The sequence below is a fragment of the Manacus vitellinus genome, unplaced genomic scaffold (genome assembly GCF_001715985.3).
Source record: "Manacus vitellinus isolate BGI_N305 unplaced genomic scaffold, ASM171598v3 scaffold_5_pilon, whole genome shotgun sequence".
In the NCBI taxonomy this organism is placed as follows: Eukaryota; Metazoa; Chordata; class Aves; order Passeriformes; family Pipridae; genus Manacus; species Manacus vitellinus.
In genome coordinates, this window is record NW_021940682.1 from 32,882,998 (window position 1) to 32,897,608 (window position 14,611).

Sequence of the window (14,611 nt, forward strand, 5' to 3'; positions counted from 1 at the left end):
TTTCCAGATGAGACTAAACAAATATTGGAGCAAGGATGTTGTGCAGTCTCTGCCCATGGAGGTTTTCAATACCCAGCTGGATAAAGCCCTGAGCAACCTAGTCTGACCTTGTAGCTGACCCTACCTTGAGTAGGAGGTTGGACTGCAGACCTCTTGAGGTCCCTTCCAGCCTGAATTATCCAGTGATTCTGTGTTTCATAGAACTCATAGCTAAGCTGTAGAACTCCACTGCAGGATGCTGCACATGCTGTAGGTCAATGTAGGTTTCAAGTGCTGGACAGGATCACCAAAGGGAAATGCACTGATGTTTTGAGTCTGAACTCCAAACACATGGAGGCTGGGAAATATTAAGAAGAAATATTACTGTAGATTTGCTACATCTCATATTCTTCCTTGTGCAGCTGCTTATGGTTGCTGTCAGAGATGGGGACTAGCTGTCCATCTCCCATACCAGTACAGCTCTTTTTGTCTTCTTATTTCTATAAAACACACTATCAGCATGAGCTACTGTTTCAAACATAAAATTTTGCAGAGCTTTAATTACTGGGAAGTGCAGTTTTTAGAACAACATCCACACCCTTGGAAGGAATAGTAAAATAATGAGGGTTTTCAGACTATTTTTTTTCCAGTCAATTTTCATAATGACAGTATTTGGTGGAAAATTGAAGATTGTAGCATGTTACCAGAAAGTACCAGAAATGTTATAGAGAGATCTATTTTTATTTATTTATTTATTTTACTTTTTAAAAAGTTCAACAAGTTCATTGCAATCTGCTTTTCAAGGTCATCCATCTGAATCAATGATCTTCTTAGCTCCACCAGTTCTGATTTTTTGAATAAAATTGTAATTACCAGCCTTTTAAACACCAGCTGTTCTATTGAAACATGATACTGGTGGTGTACTCACTCCTGGTGGAAAAATATCTGCGAGCTGCTCTTCACTGCAGCCCTCACTGAGAGCTGATTGCAAGAAGCATTTATGGTCACAGAATTAAAGGAACCACAACCAGATCCTTTATGGATATAGTTGCCTCTCTCCTTTTGTGCATTACCTTGTTCAAATATGCATTTGAACCTCCACTGTACTAATTCCTTATAAAATAAGGAGAAATAGGGAAGTACAATATGATGTAGTATAATGTGCAAAGAAATAATCTATTAGCTTCTCCGTGTGATGAGCCACATTATATCAATGCACAGAAACAGTAATACTTTGGGAAGATGTTTCTCTGCCATTCTTAAGCAGCGTCCATTATCTAGCAGTGTGTACCATCTTTATCAACAGGAGGCCAAGATTAAAATTTAAGGGGAAGGCTATAATCTACGTACAGTAGAGGTACTGTGCTCAAGGAGAAATCGGTGCTGAAAAGAGAAGCAGAAGTGCTTTTCTAACAGGATTTGCAGGAGAATTAAAAGGCTGATTGGCACAGGAAGTGGCATGGGAAAATAAAAGCAAGAGGTAGAATTTGTCTTGGCAGGAAAGTGGTGTTCCACTCTTAGAAATGCCTGCAGGCCAAAATGAAAAAAAAATCCTGTGCTGAGATTTAACAAGGATTTTCCAACTGCTTTAAAGCTCAGATCCTACGCTACATATCTTCCTAAAGCACGTACGGTTTGAGACATACAGAAGCTTTTGGTCATGTTCAGAGAAGCCAGAGATCAGTGCTTATTTATCCTCTCAAACTGGGATAGTGGCATCTTCTGGGGCAGATGGGCAAGATGCAAGGAGCAGCTGGGTGCTGGGGTGCACCTGCTGCAGCCCTACCTCCCCTCCCTTCCCCTGGAAGATTTTTTCTTTACATGTTATATTGCAGTGCATTTTTATTTTTTCTTCTATTTTAATAAGAAATTAGGACAGCGGTACTTTAGCAACACATCTGAACAACCACTTCTGCCAAGTCAGGGTGATACCTGAGTGCACCCAGGCCTGAGGACACAGGGGAGGGAACTTGCTGTGTCAGCCACGGAATCTGAAGCATTGCAGTAGTGCTGACTGATTAGGCATTGCTATATTTTTCTCTATTAATTACTTGGATTTTTCTCTTTCCAAAGCCAGGAAAATGTCCACACTGTCAGATGTCTTTACCTACGAGGACACTCATCCCTTTGCAGTGTGCTATCAGGAATTGCAGTGTCTGGCAAGCCACTCCATTCTGGAAGTCTTTCCCTTATACCAAAGACCTTGAGCAGTATTCCTGTGCTCACCGCTCCTGCCAGTGAAACCATTAACTCATAAGGTCCCAGTTCAAGAAGGTCTTTATGCACATAAAGACATATCTGTTTTTCTAAGGATTGCACTTAGCATGCAATCATTATCCCCAAACCTGGCCTGAAGAAGTATTTCTTCCTGAGTCAGAGATAAGAGAATACCTGGAGTGTAAAGGCAATACACAAGAACACTGAAGGAATGCAATACTATATTTTTTCTTCTTTATTATACAGAAGTAAATACAGAAAAGGAGAAAAGTGATACCAGCATATTTCCATTGAAAATACTAGTACAATCAAAAGGAGATAACAAGGTTATTTCTTTTGTGCCACCCCTGTCTATCCCTGATTGCAGGTTTTTGCCGTGGGAATTATATTTACAGCAGCCTTTGAGAAGCAATTCTTGATCTCATGCTGGATCTCTAGGCAGTCCTGAAGGACAGGTAGTAATAAATGGTAACAAGTAAGGAGAACTCCTGTTGCTCATCCTTAAGGTATTCTGAAAAGCAATGAGGGAAAATTAAGGACCACACGTATTAATTAAAAAAACCCAAAAACATGCTAGCTAGAGTGCTCAACTTATTTCATTTAAGGTAATATTAAAGGTTGAGACTGAATCTATCTTTTCAGAGTTGCTCATTTTGTCACTTCTTTGATATTTGATCTTGTTTTAAACAGTATCTTTATAACTGAGGTTGAATGAAGAGACTTTTATTTTGAGGTATGTAACTAGTGCTTCATATCTCCAGAAGGAGTCACTGCAAAGAGTCTAAGCACTTCCAATACCTGCTTCTGCACTGTGCCTGGCTTCTTCTAGCAAACAGAAGATCATTTCATCTTAATATTTCATTGAATTGGTGTGTTAGTAATACATAAAAGATGACGCCTTAATGAAATGCAACAGCTAGATGCAGTCATGGCATTTGAAAGCTATGTAAGAAATAAAAGGCAGTTTGCTCTGCATGGAAAGGAAAGGCTGCTATTTGTTCTCCTGAAGGTTGGAGGCTCCAGCTCTGCAATAGGCAAAATATGCACTATACATTTTTTGTTATGTGAATTTTAGATCTGGTGATAGACATGCAATACTAGTCAGTTGGCAGAGATTCATAGAGCAGGCAGAGGCTGCTGCAACCAAGTAAGATTCCATATGCTGCCTTATCTCAAAACTAATGTAGAAAGCAGGCAGAAAATACTTTGTCATACCATGGCAAATTCTTGGCTTCATAGCCAAAAATACTGCTGGGGTTTATGACTAGCATCAAACACGTGGTACTATCATTTTTTGCATGGGTGCTGATCTGAGAGCACTCAACTCATCCTGTACTGGTCAAGGAGTGGTCTTCAGGGGCTAGCAGTCCTTGGTCACTAGAGACTAGTGGCTGGTGTTGCAAGCAGAGTCCGAGGTGAAGAATCTCCATATACCACTCACAACCTGGGCTCTAAGCTACCCATCTTTTCTCAGAATACAAAAGTACAGAAAAATAGAGACTGCAAATTGATAAATTTCAGTAACTCCTGCTATTAATGCAATACTTTTTCCTTAACAAGTTATGATTCCTTTGCAGTAACACCTTCTATTTTTTTTCTGTCAGATTATAATCTCAAAGAAACAAAAACGGGTCACTGTCACCTTTTATGACAAAAGGTGATTGCAGGAGTACTGTATTTTATATCTCCTTGAGCAGATTTCATGGGGTTTTTACCCTCTCTTCCTGTTGGCCATTTGATATCTGACTGTGTTTATCTCTGAAGGTACCTCACCCAGAGATCTTGAAAAACTGTTTTCCTCCATGGTTCAGTGATATAGTTTATATATTACTTACAGTTGCAATACACAAAGCCCATTCTCAAATGCAATCTCTTAAGCTTGCAGAATGACTGATCAAGCTGTTGGCTCAATTTATTATCTGATCATTTAGTTGATAAGGTGAATCTTGACTCAGATTTTCAGTGGTGGATCAATCAAGTGATGGAAGCTGAATACTGTATTTTCTCACCCTGTGATAACCAGGGAAAGCATCAGCATCACTAGATATCTATTTTGGCAGGCAGCTTAAACTCTGAAGCTTGATTTTTATCAGCTATTAATACCCAATAAAAATAACTGCATATCAGATTGACAGCATTTATACTCACTCTGCTGTTGTGTAAATGGCCATGTGAAGTGCACAGGAGCCATGAGCTGACCGCAGTGCGTTTCATAGTCAGTGTGTTTTACTGGTAAATAATTTTGCATGAGATGGCCTACAAATGGCTAACAAGTGAAACACTCTGAACTAGTAACAGAAATGTGCAGTAGAATTGATCTACCCTGGGAATTCCATTTTGACTTTTTCCTTTTAAAATTAATTTTATTTCATCTACATCAAGTCATTCCTTATCAGTAAGAAGACAATAAGAAAATTACTTTTGGAGGAAGCAAATAAAAAAAAACAACACAAAAACCAAGTGAGCAGAAAGGAAGCTGAATATAAAATATATCCTTGCATAAAATTATTGCTGGTATAGTAAGGACATGACACAATTTCAAAGTTCTCTTCAACTCATCAGAACTGAGTGGTAATCAAATGGAAAATGGTTTCCATCTTAGTATCCAATTATTCTCCCTTAATATAGAATGTACTCTCAATTACTGAGAATGCTACTGAAACTGTGCTTTAAATTCATTAGGTGTTCTACATGACATGACTTTTGGAGAATATTTTTAACACACTTGCCTAGTTTATTCTTTTCTTTCTTCAAAAAGTTTGTAAATGATCAAGAAGTCCATCAACACTCACCCTTTGCTTAACTTTTCACATTTTATTACAGAATATCTCAAATATTTTGGATCCCAGGCCCTTCTGAAAACAAAAAATATTGTCCTTTACAAATATATTAAAATTAAACATAAAACTTTCTGAAGTATTCTAATAATTGTGAAAATTGAAAAATGAATTAGTTCTTTTGTTTTTGTAAATATAAAGATAATTTTTAGTGGCAAAATAAATAATAATTGATTTTAAATCTCTTCACTGAAAATGAAGGAATCAAAACAAGTATAGCATTCAATCCATTTGCTATATGTATCCTAATACAGTTTAATTAGATATAATCACCTGTCATTTCCACTTCTCCTGTCTTCTGAAAGTGTGGCATTATATAAAACCAGCTTGTCTTTTCATACAGGAATCAATTTCAGGAAATCAAAGATGTGTTTATACAATCTGAATTTCTAGGTAAGTAAAGGTCCTTGAACTACTGACCACTTAAAAAACCTCTTAACTTCTTCCTTAGTAGATATTGCATCCTTGTCCTCTGTGACTTCTAATCTGAATGACTGTTACGTGCTATTAAATTTATCAAAGACAGAATTGTTGCCTGTAGCTTTTCCACATTGCATCTCAAAATTACCAAAGTTAATACTCCCGACAATCTCATACATATTATTTTTTCTCTTTTTTTCCTATCTGGTCAGTTTCCTTGTATGCATTTTTATTAGGAAATTCTAGTAGTTTAAAGGAAACCATGAAATGGCACTATTAGGAGTTAAAGGAGATGTACTACTGCATAAAACCAGAAGTCATTATTCTGTCTTTAGGCTGAATAAAAAAATTCCCGTTTCTTACATTCCGTCTTCTAGTGTGATTATGCTCCAGCAAATCCTCACCCAAATCTTCAGAAGACTGGCAGTTTATTTTATGAACTTTACTACTTGAAAGGGAAAAAAATATCAACTCATCATTTTTAGACCTTTGTGGAATTCTCTGTACCAAATGGAAAGGAACTCTCTTATCTGCTCAGAAACTGATGTGAGAAAAAGCAGTATTGCCTGTGAATATATTATCAGGATAAAATAGCTGCTTCCCAATAGTGGGAGAGATGATGATGGTGGCCATGATATCCACATGCCTGTAAAGCTCTGTGTTTTGCTGATATCTTTATTTCCACATCAAGCAGAAAGATGAATCTTCCAGTTTCTAAAAAAAATTATGCTGTGAAGTCATTGAGAACTGGATTTGGCACATTTTTTTCCCATCATTCTCTTAAATTAGTCCCAAAGTCCTTTGCTTGCTTGTTAGACTTATAAATACAGGCTGCTTCCCTTTCTGCTCTGGCTGCTTTCCACAATATTGGCTGACTTCAAAGGATGGGGAAGAGGAAGAAACATGCTGACAATGCTTGTCCTTTTTGTGAATCTCTCACTTATCGTAGTCTTTAGTTCATACTTATTTCATCTCTGAGGCGTTTGCTTGTACAGCCGTCTCATCACCGACATTTTCTCCAGCTGCCTCCAATCCATTCCAGTTCCAACTCTATTTTAAGGACCTGGCTGCACCACATCTTCTGGGTGAAGAGAGCAAAACAAAAATAAGTATTTATTTGCCAATGTCTTCTGCATTTAAAGCAACTCAGCAGCCTACCCCTTCTGGGGACGTAGTTGCCACATTGGTTTAGCTCAGAAACACCAAGCACCTTTCCTGTACCAGGGGCTTTAAGTGTTTCATAAAGAAGTGTTTCAGGATTTGTGCATGTAATCCTTTTCATGTGGAAATGACTGAGGATATTATTCCCTAATTAAGAAGCCTAAATGTATGTGTCTATACATGGATGTTGACGTGTGGGTTTGAAGTGCTTGTTACCAGCAGTGAAGATGTAGTCAATGCAGGAGCCTGGGGATCATTTCAACTGGCTCATGAAGGGAGGCTCAAATGAGATGCCCACACTGTGCTATCTGAGCAGTAACTTAGGCATTCACACCGTACGAGGCAGCACCTACAGGAGGTCCATGTCCTTGCAGAGCAGAAGGTCAGGAGGGAGGTGCTAGTGTGTCTTAGCACCAGCACCCTGTATGTAGCAGCTACCTAGTCCTCTACTCTGACAGGAGTTCCCTCTCACAGGTCTCTGACTCCACTGATTTATCATGTCAGCTTAAAAACATGGCTTGCCTGTGGGGACTCACAAGTAGGCATTTATCTTTAGGTTTTGTAATCAGGAGTTGAATATCTCCATGAGACTAATCACTGGGCCCTCACTTTTACCGCTTTGTACCACACTGGGATTACACCACCAGGTTCTGGAGAGCTTCTGGAGCAGGTGTCAAAATAAGGCACTGCATTCTGGAAAATTAGAATATGCAGTCAAGGAGTTTGGTTGTGAAATATGCAGATTTAGAGCACCCTGAGTCCATGCATTGGAATACAATCAGGCCTTAAGGCAACTGAGCATATATAAGGCATGGGCAAATGTACACAGACAGGGCACTGGCTAACACAAGTTAGAGCCATCCCTTAGACAGTCAGTCCTAAGTATTTATTGGGACTGATTAGCCACTTTTCACTGTTGGTTTTTTTTTTTTTTTTTGCTGTATCACTCCTGAGACCCTGCACCAAGTATAGATTGCAGGATCCAAAGACTGGACTATTATTCTTCAGAGAAAGTTAGAAGAGCAGGCACAACACCCTAACTTGTCTGATGATTATAAAAACAACAAATATAAAAATAAAATCTGTCACCCAATATATTTAAAAGCGTGTATCCTAAATTGAAAAACATTGGAAAGTGCATGTTGAATACATTAAATAACATTTGACAGTATATTTACATTTCTCTTTCACACAACTCACTGTCAGAGAAACTGGTAAGAAATAGCAGCAAGGCTCATCTTGCGACAAAACCAAGATTTCTGGTCATATTGACACCAGACTGGCTTTTCTGGAGTTAACTTGATGGGGAATAAAAGAGTCTATTGTGCAGAAATACGCAGAAGCTTTTCGGATCTGGAAATGTGTAGCTGCATGGGCATGGCACTGCCCTGAGCTAATATACTCTGCAAACACGTTCAAACTGCTCTAGCCTTGAATTACTGCCTCTGTGTAGTGCCAGGCTATGGGATGGGGACCTGCTGGCTCAGGTTGGCTCTAAGTCAGGTGCTTCATTATACACCAGAAATTTGGGCTTCATGTATAAGCATAAACAGGTAAAAGAATTTAAAATATGAGCCATCCCTCTCTTCAATTCATCTGAGTGGGACTCTTTAATAATGCATATATTCAAGATAGACTTCATTGGGCTAGTGCCAAACTACAAACTTTAACATACTCTCTGGTTGCTTAAGTCATTCTTAGACACAGATGTCTGCCGCCACTCTAATGTCTGGGTATGAAAGACTAATTAAATCACATTCACACTGAACTATACAATGTATTTCATTAGTATTTTAAATAAAATTTCTTTGCTACGTCCATATTTCTTCTTCTGTTGATAGCTGATGTAGCACTAATTCCAGAAGGGCTTTATCTCTCAGCAAAGACATGTGGTTTATAAAATTCCTTACCTTGTGTAGCAGACTTAACTGATGTGGTCCATTTATTCCCCCTTCAGCACATTATCTCTAGTATGTTAAATGAATTATTATGTCTTCTCCAGTGTAACAGTGTAACACATTATGCTCCACAGAAGACCCAGAACTTGTAGTCTATGTTCCCACAAAATCTTCTTCCATGATGTCTGGGTGTCTCTTATAATGCTTATTTCACTAACTGGTTATTTGTATTGTTCTAATAGTATTAAAATTATATGTTAATGTAAACTTTATTGAATTAGTTCACAAAGGACATTACAATCAGAGGGTGAAACTCATTCCCATGAAGCTAATTTGCCAGCCAAAAGAATACAGATTTTACATGTGATTTATTGATGCATGGCTCAGCTTTTCAGGGTCTGCTTAGGAGATTTTCATCCTGGTTGCATGAACTCTGGGTAAAACCTTGCTGCTGTCTCACAGGAGTCTTATAAATTTTAAATAGCATTATTTAAGTGTCTTAAGTATGTAAAGCTCATGGCATTTATGTGAGAATCACTTTGTTCAGCCCTAGAGTAGGAACCACTTCTGAAATAAAATATAATTGCTATTCAATATCTCTAAAATGCTATAGAAAGTTGAAGACAAGGTGAGAAAAATACCATATTCCTATGAAAATGCAGCAGTGTAGTAGACAAGAAGCAAAAAAATATCCTCTCTAATAATAATACTGTTATGCTAATTGGTCGTAAATAATTACAAATTCCTTCTAAACCCTGGCTGTGATCTGTTTCCCTAAGAGAATCAGAAGAGAAACATAGCACCTATCAAATCAACAGTGTTTTCAACAGCATATGGGATTTTCCCTTTAAGTACCAATGCAGCTCAATCCTGCTTAGGTTGTGATAGTTGATTAGATCACAGCTTGAGGCTTACACAATAATTACTATCAACTTAATTATTTTACCTTATATTCAATGTGCTACTGCGTTTCCATCATTCTCTCTCCCACTGTTCCATTCTTATCTTTCCAGTTAGATGACAAAATTATCCAAGAACTAACATTAAAAAGAAAGGCCCCTATGAAACCCCCACTCTTGTTTATTCTTTCAGATTTCTTTTATTTTTTTTCTTTTTTTTTAAGGAGACACAGAATGTTGGTTTAACATATGGCTACCCTGTAGGTTAATGCTTTTGTTTTGATGGTGTTGCTGAAGAGGGTTAGAGGAACTTTTTTCAATGTTTCCACTTAGTGTAACTATTGTCCTGGCAATTGTGTAGCTTTATTTCTCTGTGTTAAGATTTTACATTAATCACAATGTTGCACCTCTTCAGTTAGTAGATAAATACATGTGTTTTGCAGAAGTCATCAAGTTTGAAAAGAGTGGATCTTGCCTGAGCTACCTATAGCTATCCAACTATCTATTTTGTCTGCCTATCCATCTGCTGTGTAGTCCTTGTGTTGTCTTTGGCAGGTCTTTTACTGCCTTCTCTCTTTTGAACTAACAAACTCAAGGGGAAAAAGGTCAGAAGAGCTTTCTGATTCTAGAGATGTGGTAAATTGGAAAACATTTACAGTGCAAGGCACATTAAGCCTAAATTATATGTGGAGACCCTGATTTGTGGTGGTGAGACACCAGAATGGGTTGCCCAGAGAAATTGTGATTGTATTTCGTAGCAGAAATTGAGAATGTAGGAACTGAAAACAAGTCTGTTCACTGCTATTTACTTGCACTGTAGTGTACAACCAGGATATCCTGATTATGGGGGTTAGAACTTCTTGAAGACAGGAGTCGATGTCAAAGTCTGGGCAGTGGTATGAATCCCTAAACTGCAGGAGCAGTGATCTGCAATGATGACCCATGTATGGGAGTAGGCTTTCTCTTTTCTACAAGTGTAAATTTGTGAGGAAAGGTCCAGCTTCATCCAGGGTGAGACCATCCCCTTTCCTCCTTGCATTTATCCTACAGGTTGGGGACTGAATGGGAAGGGAAGGTACATTAAGTCTAAATTATTTGTTGAGACTGATTTGTAGTGGTGAGACACAGGAACAGATTGCCCAGAGTAAATTTGGATGCCCCTTCATTGAAAGTAGAGCCCATCACACAGCCAGGGTAGGTGTACAGACAGTGGAGAGTCATTTTACTCATATTGAAGACTTTTGCCAATTTTACATTACAAGAGAAACTCCTGTTCTTACTTAAAGTTCATTGAAGAAGTAGCTCTGGGCACATGTGCAATCCGTGTTAGCTGACTTCACACTTGGGTAGCTAAGGGAGACCATCATACATTTTGGTCTGATTGTCTCTTAAAGGCAGGTGATCATGACCAGACAGCCATTGTAAGTATTTGGGATCTGTCTTCAGACTTTTCTGTCACTCACCACTGAGCATTCCAAGTGCAGCCCCATATTCTGAGAGTATGTCCTGTTCCTCTGAGTGATTATATAAGAAGTCAAGAGTTCTTCTGGATACCTTTACCAGAAAAATTAGGCTAAAAGTTACTTTATCTTCTAAGCTCTATGCATACGTACATATAAATATATATATAAATACATACATATATACATACATACACACATACATATATATATATATATATGAGATCGGGGAAGACAATGAGAGGCAAACTATCTGTATTCATTCATTAATTTCTTCTGTGCCACCTTCTTATGAAATCCATTTTACTAAGCACTATCTGCTCTTTTAAACCCATGCAGACTCTCGTGAGTCATTTTGTACTTGTCAACATGTTCTAGCTTGTTGCTGACCAGTGATAACAAATCTCCCTCCATATCAATGTCAGATATAAAAAAATCCTAATTTTTTTTCCCTCGGCTATCTGCATATTTGAGAAGGATTTTATTAGGCTATTTTGGGTTCTCATTTTTACTCCTCTTTTAGACCATTATTTTGAACAATCCTGCCTTTTTAATGCTTATTCCCATGGAGAGGTATAAATATTTTATCTTAAATGTGTCCCAGCAGAAGCAGAGTGAACATTAGCTGTCTATAAGGGTTAACCCATTACTGAAAAGGATGCCTGATAAATTGAAAGTGTGGCTCTCCGCCAAGAGAGATTGGTATATTCTGAGCATTCATTTTCTGCCTTAGGAGTGGCAAATCACGTTGCTGGTATCAGATGCAATATAGCTTCTGAAAGAAGAAACCTCAGAGGCAAGTTCATACTTTGCTATTCAGAGAACTATCCACAGACTGTGTACATGAATTAAGGGCATGCCTTACTTACTAAGTTATCATTGTATCTGGAATTGTAAATTGTCACAGAGAAAAAAAAAAAGAACCCATAAATAACTCTAAAACAAGTCAGATTCCATTTTCAAAATATTATGTGGTAGTGTATTAAAATAAAAATTTTAAGCGGTATTTATTAAGTCCTCCTTGATATATTTTAACCCCAAATTGCAGCCACCTTTTTTCCATTCTGAGTACTAAAATCAGTACTTAATACAGTAATGAAGACAATATTCAGATGCCTTGATGGAGTTGTTAAACATTCCCCTAGTCTCAGTACAGATCAGTAAAGAACTGCAGCCAAGCTGTCTGGAATTGAACCTATCATAGACCAATATATGTTTTAAGAATAATTAAACAGTTTTTAACCTTCCTGTTTTAAAAGAAAATAAATATTCCACACTTTTTTTCCCTTACAAGCTCATTTTTCTTCATAATCCCTATTGCCAAATTCTGTATCTGCCAACTTTAATTCAGCAGCATTGTATTTAATTTACATTGTGTTTGATTTATACTATTCTTAATTTACATTAATGCAAACACCTGCACAAGAGCAAGGGACAGAGGTCAGACTTTGATAAATCCAGGCCATACTAAGCCTAATCAAATTCTTTCCAAAGAAAAAAATGCAGAGTCATGGTGCTAATATTGCTTTCATGTACTGGAATTTGTGATGGATTACATTGTTTGTCTACTGCAGTCATAGAGGTCTACTAGCAGGCTTTGGGGGGGCCTTCAGCTTCTTGCGAGGGATTATAAAGAGAACAAAATACACCTCTTGGGCACAGAGAACACCTGTGTGCTTGCTGCCTGCTTCACCCAGTCACATTGCATAAAGCTTTTACCGTGTCCTGTGCTACGTGGGGACTCAACACCAGTGCCTCCAGCCCACCAGCGTTGATCTTGGCATCAGAGCCAAGCCTAGGGAGAATGGAGAGTTTTGTGCAATAGCACAGGGAAGATTCAAGTAATCTCTCCCAGCTTTCTCTGCCTCCTTCTCCTTCTCTCTTCTCGGCTCATGAGGTGCCTTCTGCCAGCACTTAGGCAGCTGAGGGCTGTTTGGAGCAAGAACACTGGGGGCAGTTGAGGCTGAAAGGGACAGAGGTGGACAGGGCTGGGGGAGCACATCCTTAGAGAGAAGGATGGGAGAAGGGAGGAGGAGATGAAGGGGAAGGACAGAATTAGAACATTACACTCCTAAGAACTCTTGAACTCTTTAGCACTCTATTAACGGTTATTTTCCATAATTATTAAGAGGCAATTCTTATTAACCCACATTCTCTTGCCTTTTCTGATAAAAGACATTGAATTTGTTTTCCATATAGAATCACCTTGATTTTGATTAGATTGTATATTCAAGCTTTTCAGGACAAGCTCACACACTAACATAGCAGGCTCTGAAACATCTAAACTCTGTATTCCTGCATCAGCCTATTGTTCATTAAGGAGAAGCTTCATATGTTTTAAAGAACTTATATCTAAAAGGAATAATTTTCCTTTTCTTAGGCAAAATTAATGTGTGCATACAGTTACAGAGAATATATTAATTTATCTATCTTTCATATATTTAAATTGTGTTTGTACAAGAGGCCTAATATGTAGAATGGGCTTGTTTTGACATATGTGAAATGCATTGTCAATTTTCATTTTCAAGATTTTCTAGTGGATGTTTCCTGTTGTTCAAGCAATGCAGAAGGAATATGTTTTCTACCATTTTGCAAAATGCAAAATAATTTCCCAGTGAAAGATCTTTATTTGCTCTGTCTTCCTAACATTTTTTGGCAGGGAGAAAATCATGTCAACAATTCATGTAGAGCATGTGAGAAAAAATTTATTTTTCCCGGTGCGATTATGTACTCATGGTATTTCAGCAGTCTATGGAGAAACATCCTGTATATTAATGCACTGACTGAGAAAAATTATCATTCTTATTGCCTTCCAGCTGTTCAATGACATTATATACCTATCCACAAACAAATTGTAACCACTTTGGGCTTATAATTCATCATTCGTTAGAACTTTAATACAATGTTCTTGTTTTTCTTTCTCAGAGACCAGACTTTGCAAGTTTGGCATAGGAAAGAAACTGTGCTAGAGTATGCAAATCAAACCTTCAGAACTAAAATTCCAGCAACAACAGTTTTTCAAGATGTTTTGCATATTATTTTCTAATTTATTTTATTTTATTATGTTTTTCAATAGTTAAACCACTTTTTACAGTATTTCTGGGCACCTGTGTTTTCTTTGCTGTTTAATAAAACTCCAAAGTGGTCAGAACTTCAAGGTGAATCTGTCTTCATCTCCTCTTGAAAGCGAACATCCAAATGCACCAAAATGACTTTCAGCTTTTAAATGTAGCATTTTATTTGAGCAGAACCTGCAGCTGTAAACTTTTTTTCAAATAGCAAGCTGTTGGCTAAGACCTAATGTCAGTTCAGGGAGTTGTAAACAGTTTTCCTGTCTTGCCTGTCTAATGCCTTTTTACAATGGGAAATTTTTCCTTCAGGCCTTCTCTTGGTCCAACAAAGACCTCCTGGGCTGTAAGAAATACCATAAAATGTACTCTGAACCCTAGAAGGGATCCTTGCTTTAATAACCTCCAAGGCCTGGATCCCCTAGGGACCTGCTTCCTGAGCCCGCAAAGTTTTGGTGGGACTGCAGGCTTAGTCCTTGCTGGCTTCTCCACATGGTCCATACTGAGGCGCGCTCAAAGCCTCCTCTCCTGTGAGTACTTTGTTGCCTTTAGGAAAAGAGAAACTCATTTTCCTGCAAATGGAGTGAAATCAGTGCACTGCTGGCAGGATATAGTGAGCAGAAGCCTTCCTTGCCACCCAGACATACTATATTAAAAGGTGATGCCACTCAT

The 14,611-nt window shown here is 38.0% G+C and overlaps 1 long non-coding RNA gene across 1 annotated transcript in view; it reads left to right on the forward strand.

Annotated features, from left to right (window-relative positions):
* Positions 1–13,947, forward strand: part of LOC108641055 — a 31,981-nt gene extending 18,034 nt beyond the window's left edge. Inside the window, exon 3 of the long non-coding RNA XR_001921718.2 lies at positions 13,797–13,947. This is a non-coding gene — a long non-coding RNA (uncharacterized LOC108641055). The remainder of the gene's footprint in view (positions 1–13,796) is intronic.
* Positions 13,948–14,611: the final 664 nt, after the last annotated feature.